Below are 6,746 nucleotides of genomic sequence, written 5' to 3' on the forward strand. Positions count from 1 at the left end.
ATCCAGTGGACATGCAGTGGAAATCTAGTGGACATCCAGTGGACATTAAGTGGACATGCAGTGGACATCCAGTGGACATGCAGTGGAAATACAGTGGACATGTAGTGGACATCCAGTGGACATCCAGTGGACATGCAGTGGACATGCAGTGGACATACAGTGGACATCCAGTGGACATGCAGTGGACATCCAGTGGACATGCAGTGGACATGCAGTTGAAATCCAGTGGACATCCAGTGGACATGCAGTGGACATACAGTGGACATCCAGTGGACATGCAGTGGACATGCAGTGGAAATCCAGTGGACATCCAGTGGACATGCAGTGGACATACAGTGGAAATGAAGTGGACATCCAGTGGACATTAAGTGGACATGCAGTGGAAATCCAGTGGACATGCAGTGGAAATCCAGTGGACATACAGTGGACATGCAGTGGAAATCCAGTGGACATCTAGTGGACATGAAGTGGACATCCAGTGGACATGCAGTGGACATGCAGTGGACATGCAGTGGAAATCCAGTGGACATGCAGTGGACATCCAGTGGAAATGCAGTGGACATGCCGTGGACATCCAATGGACATACAGTAGACATCCAGTGGTCATCCAGTGGACATCTAGTGGACATGCAGTGGACATCTAGTGGACATCCAGTGGACATTAAGTGGACATGCAGTGGACATCCAGTGGACATGAAGTGGAAATGCAGTTGAAATCCAGTTGAAATCCAGGGGACATGCAGTGGACATCCAGTGGACATCCAGTGGACATGCAGTTGAAATACAGTGGACATGTAGTGGAAATCCAGTGGACATCCAGTGGACATGCAGTGAACATGCAGTGGACATGCAGTTGAAATCCAGTGGACATGCAGTGGACATCCAGTGGACATGAAGTGGAAATGCAGTGGACATCCAGTGGACATTAAGTGGACATCTATTGGACATGAAGTGGACATCCAGTGGACATGCAGTGGACATGCAGTTGACATGCAGTGGACATGCAGTGGACATCCAGTGGACATGCAGTGGACATGCAGTGGACATCCAGTGGACATGCAATGGAAATCCAGTGGACATCCTGTGGACATGCAGTGGACATCCAGTGGACATGAAGTGGAAATGCAGTGGACATCCAGTGGACATTAAGTGGACATCTATTGGACATGAAGTGGAAATCCAGTGGACATGAAGTGGACATGCAGTTGACATGCAGTGGACATGCAGTGGACATCCAGTGGACATGCAGTATACATGCAGTGAACATCCAGTGGACATCCAGTGGACATGCAGTGGACGTGCAGTGGACATGGAGTGGATATCCAGTGGAAATCCGGTGGACATGCAGTGGACATCCAGTGGACAAGCAGTGGACATCCAGTGGACATTAAGTGGACATGCAGTGGACATCGAGAGGACATGCAGTTAAAATGCAGTGGACATCCAGTGGACATCCAGTGGACATTAAGTGGACATGCAGTGGACATCAAGTGGACATGAAGTGGACATGCAGTGGACATACAGTGGACATCCAGTGGACATGCAGTGGATATCCAGTGGAAATCCAGTGGACATGCAGTGGACATCTAGTGGACATGCATTGGACATTAAGTGGACATCCAGTGGACATGCATCAATACACTTAGACTCCCAATTAAGCCTCATTAGAGTGGACATGCAGTGGACATCCAGTGGACATCCAGTGGACATGCAGTGGACATACAGTGGAAATGAAGTGGAAATCCAGTGGACATTAAGTGGACATGCAGTGGACATCCAGTGGACATGCAGTGGACATGCAGTCGACATACAGTGGACATCCAGTGGACATGCAGTGGAAATGCAGTTGACATGCAGTGGACATCCAGTGGACATTAAGTGGACATGCAGTGGACATCCAGTGGAAATGCAGTGGAATTCCAGTGGACATGCAGTGGACATGCAGTGGACATGAATTGGACATTAAGTGGACATCCAGTGGACATCCAGTGGACATCCAGTGAACATGCAGTGGACATTCAGTGGACATCCAGTTGAAATCCAGTGGACATGCAATGGACATCCAGTGAACATGCAGTGGACATCCAATGGACATACAGTAGACATCCAGTGGTCATCCAGTGGACATGCAGTGGACATCTAGTGGACATCCAGTGGACATGCAGTGGACATGAAGTGGAAATGCAGTTCAAATCCAGTTGAAATCCAGGGGACATGCAGTGGACATCCAGTGGACATCCAGTGGACATGCAGTTGAAATCCAGGGGACATGTAGTGGAAATCCAGTGGACATCCAGTGGACATGCAGTGAACATGCAGTGGACATCCAGTGGACATGCAGTGGAAATCCAGTGGACATGCAGTGGAAATGCAGTTGAAATACGGTGGACATGTAGTGGACATCCAGTGGACATCCAGTGGACATGCAGTAAACATGCAGTGGACATACAGTGGAAATGAAGTGGACATCCAGTGGACATTAAGTGGACATGCAGTGGAAATCCAGTGGACATGCAGTGGACATACAGTGGACATGCAGTGGAAATCCAGTGGACATCTAGTGGACATGAAGTGGACATCCAGTGGAGATGCAGTGGACATGCAGTTGACATCCAGTGGACATGAAGTTGACATGCAGTTGACATGCAGTGGACATCCAGTGGACATCCAATGGACATACAGTAGACATCCAGTGGTCATCCAGTGGACATCCAGTGGAAATGCAGTGGACATCTAGTGGACATCCAGTGGACATTCAGTGGACATGCAGTTGAAATCCAGTGGACATGCAGTGGACATCCAATGGACATACAGTAGACATCCAGTGGTCATCCAGTGGACATCCAGTGGAAATGCAGTGGACATCTAGTGGACATCCAGTGGACATTAAGTGGACATGCAGTGGACATCCAGTGGACATGCAGTTGAAATACAGTGGACATGTAGTGGACATCCAGTGGACATCCAGTGAACATGCAGTGAACATGCAGTGGACATACAGTGGACATCCAGTGGACATGCAGTGGACATCCAGTGGACATGCAGTGGAAATGCAGTTGAAATCCAGTGGACATCCAGTGGACATGCAGTGGACATACAGTGGACATCCAGTGGACATGCAGTCAACATGCAGTGGAATTCCAGTGGACATCCAGTGGACATGCAGTGGACATAGAGTGGACATGCAGTGGAAATGAAGTGGACATCCAGTGGACATTAAGTGGACATGCAGTGGAAATCCAGTGGACATGCAGTGGAAATCCAGTGGACATACAGTGGACATGCAGTGGAAATCCAGTGGACATCTAGTGGACATGAAGTGGACATCCAGTGGAGATGCAGTGGACATGCAGTGGACATGCAGTGGAAATCCAGTGGACATGCAATGGACATCCAGTGGAAATGCAGTGTACATGCCGTGGACATCCAATGGACATACAGTAGACATCCAGTGGTCATCCAGTGGACATCTAGTGGACATGCAGTGGACATCTAGTGGACATCCAGTGGACATTAAGTGGACATGCAGTGGACATCCAGTGGACATGAAGTGGAAATGCAGTTGAAATCCAGTTGAAATCCAGGGGACATGCAGTGGACATCCAGTGGACATCCAGTGGACATGCAGTTGAAATACAGTGGACATGTAGTGGAAATCCAGTGGACATCCAGTGGACATGCAGTGAACATGCAGTGGACATGCAGTTGAAATCCAGTGGACATGCAGTGGACATCCAGTGGACATGCAGTGGACATGCCGTGGACATCCAATGGACATACAGTAGACATCCAGTGGTCAACCAGTGGACATCTAGTGGACATCCAGTGGACATGCAGTGAACATGCAGTGGACATACAGTTGACATGCAGTGGACATGCAGTTTAAATCCAGTGGACATGCAGTGGACATCCAGTGGACATGCAGTGGACATTCCGTGGACATCCAATGGACATACAGTAGACATCCAGTGGTCATCCAGTGGACATGCAGTGGACATCTAGTGGACATCCAGTGGACATTAAGTGGACATGCAGTGGACATCCAGTGGACATGAAGTGGAAATGCAGTTGAAATCCAGTTGAAATCCAGGGGACATGCAGTGAACATGCAGTGGACATACAGTGGACATGCAGTGGACATGCAGTGGACATCCAGTGGACATGCAGTGGACATCCAGTGGACATGCAGTTTACAAGCAGTGGACATCCAGTGGACATGTAGTGGACATCTAGTGGACATGCAGTTGTTCTCAGTAGTGTTCCCCAGTTTTCTGAGTTGTAAAAACACTTCATTGAACATCTGTATCCATCGTACTGTGACACCAGATGTAAAGTGTTGTTTATAGTTTTCCTAAAAAATACCTCAGGCACTGCCGACATTTTCATGGAAATAGTTGGATATAACTTTTTTTGTTAAATTTTCTTTTAAAAAAAAAGAAAAGTTTTCAGTTTATAAAATCTAAGTTATAAAAATGGTTCCTTTAACAAGATTTTGGGAAGAAAAAAAAAAAAGACTTGAATGTCGTGTTTTTTTTGGTGTGATTTTGGGTTCAGTGTGTTAATACAGCATGTGAAGACGAGGCAAAGTAAAGAGTTTAAGAAGAAATAAAAAGGAAAAAACCAAAGGATTCAGAAATGGTCCAAATACACTTAGACTCCCAATTAAGCCTCATTAGAGTGGACATGCAGTGGACATGAAGTGGACATCCAGTGGACATGCAGTGGACATCCAGTGGACATCCAGTGGACATCTAGTGGACATGCATTGGACATTAAGTGGACATGCAGTTGACATCTAGTGGACCTTTGGGAGTCCAGTCCAGTGTTGTCTCCGTCCCAGTGTATTTAACCTGTGCTGTCACTTCCTCTCAGGTTGTTTGTTCACTTTTCTAAATAAACACCAAAACTCCCTCAAGTCAGTTCAAGTTTCTGTGAAATTCAGTTTTTTTTTCCCACAAATTTAGTCAAATCAGAACCATGGAAAATAAATGTAATATTTCCTGTGCTGACAGTGGACTGATGACTCATACCCAAGAAGTGACTCTGACTGTTTGTTTGACTCTTTTCCTCTTGTCCCCTCATGGACCTCTGCATTAGAATAGAATGTGTGTAAAGGACCTGAGAAGGCCCTGACATCCAGACCTGCACACACACCTGAACACCTCCTGGTTCTCCTCTGGTCTGTTGCATGGGGTCGGCTCTAGAACATGTGCTCTTCTGGTCTTCTGCTGCGTAGCTGTGTCATTATTAAACTGCTGTCTTTGTTCTGATCACTGCAGAACTGCAGAACTTTCATCTGCTCTGTATGAAAACAGAACGTCTCATCACTTCACTTATGTCCGTCTGAACTCAGTCTGAAATACACACTCATATTTACTCTGCTCAGATACGCTGCTGGAATGGAATGAAAACACAGACTATTTTCTGAAGGAAACGATCAGTTGTAACATCCTCCTATAAAATCTGAAAAGTAGAAGCAGAATGTAATGTCACCACCTGATCCTGGAGCAGTTCCACTGCATTTGTACAGGAACAGGTGGAAGAGTTCACAAACACCTCACACCATTAAGTGGAATGAAAACAGACGTTCCATAGAACCAGGACTGAGCTCCAGGGTCAGGTCAGGGTTTGGATTTTCAAAAACTAGGACCAGGTACCAGATTCCAAAAACTAGGACCAGGTACCAGATTCCAAAAACTAGGACCAGGTACCAGATTCCAAAAACTAGTTCCAGGTACAAGATACAAAAAAATAGTTCCAGGTACAAGATACAAAAAAATAGTTCCAGGTACCAGATTCCAAAAACTAGTACCAGGTACCAGATTAAAAAAACTAGTACCAGGTACCAGATTCCAGGTCCTTTTTCATAATGGAAATGCAAAAAGGCAGAGTCGTGTCGAGTCGGTACCCGCAGTGGAAACACGACATTAGAGCCAGAGTTCAGGTCGTGTTTTCGCTCCCAAACCTGAAAAAAGTGACGTCCAAGTCTGTTCAGTTTAAGTTCAGATCTGAGAGTTTAGTTCAGTCTGAGCTTCTGACTGTGTGTGTGTGTGTGTGTGTGTGTGTGTGTGTTCAGGGTGTGTGTATATGTGTGTGTGTGTTCAGGGTGGTTCTGTTCCATCTGATTAAACCTGACAGATGACACCGTCTATCACCTGGAACACAACTCTTTGAATGAATGCCTGTTGTATGTCACACACACACAAAGCCCGGTCCAACCACCACCACTGTAACTGTTGTTTTACCCAGAACTTATTTCATCGAAATTCTTCCAATTTTCCAGTAAAAATGTTGTAAAAATTGTGACTTATTACGTTAAAGCTGCTGGTTCCAGTTTTAACCCTTTGAATGAATGAGTTTTAGTGGGTTTTTCTCCTCCTCAGACCCACGACATGTCAGCAGTACCAGCTTTTGTTTGTCTTAAATCAGTGCTTACATTGGAAACATGATGATGCAACAGTTTTTTCAGATGCAGTTTTTCAAACTTTTATGGAATGTCCTTTGTGGTGGACAGTTTTCTTTTCTTTTTTTTTTTTTGTATAAAGTTGTGAAACTCTTGTCCATAAATGTGGACAGTGGGCCTTAGGAGGTTAAATTTATTTTTTTTATTTTGGACATTTCAAAAACACTTCTGCTTCTTCTACTCCATCTGGTCTCAGTCTCAGACAAAGAGGTTTTTATTGGAAGTCTGGTACAGACCAGATCTGCAGGGACACAAACACAACCTGGACTGGACGTACCGGACT

Source organism: Sphaeramia orbicularis, unplaced genomic scaffold (assembly GCF_902148855.1).
Source record: "Sphaeramia orbicularis unplaced genomic scaffold, fSphaOr1.1, whole genome shotgun sequence".
NCBI classification, from domain to species: Eukaryota; Metazoa; Chordata; class Actinopteri; order Kurtiformes; family Apogonidae; genus Sphaeramia; species Sphaeramia orbicularis.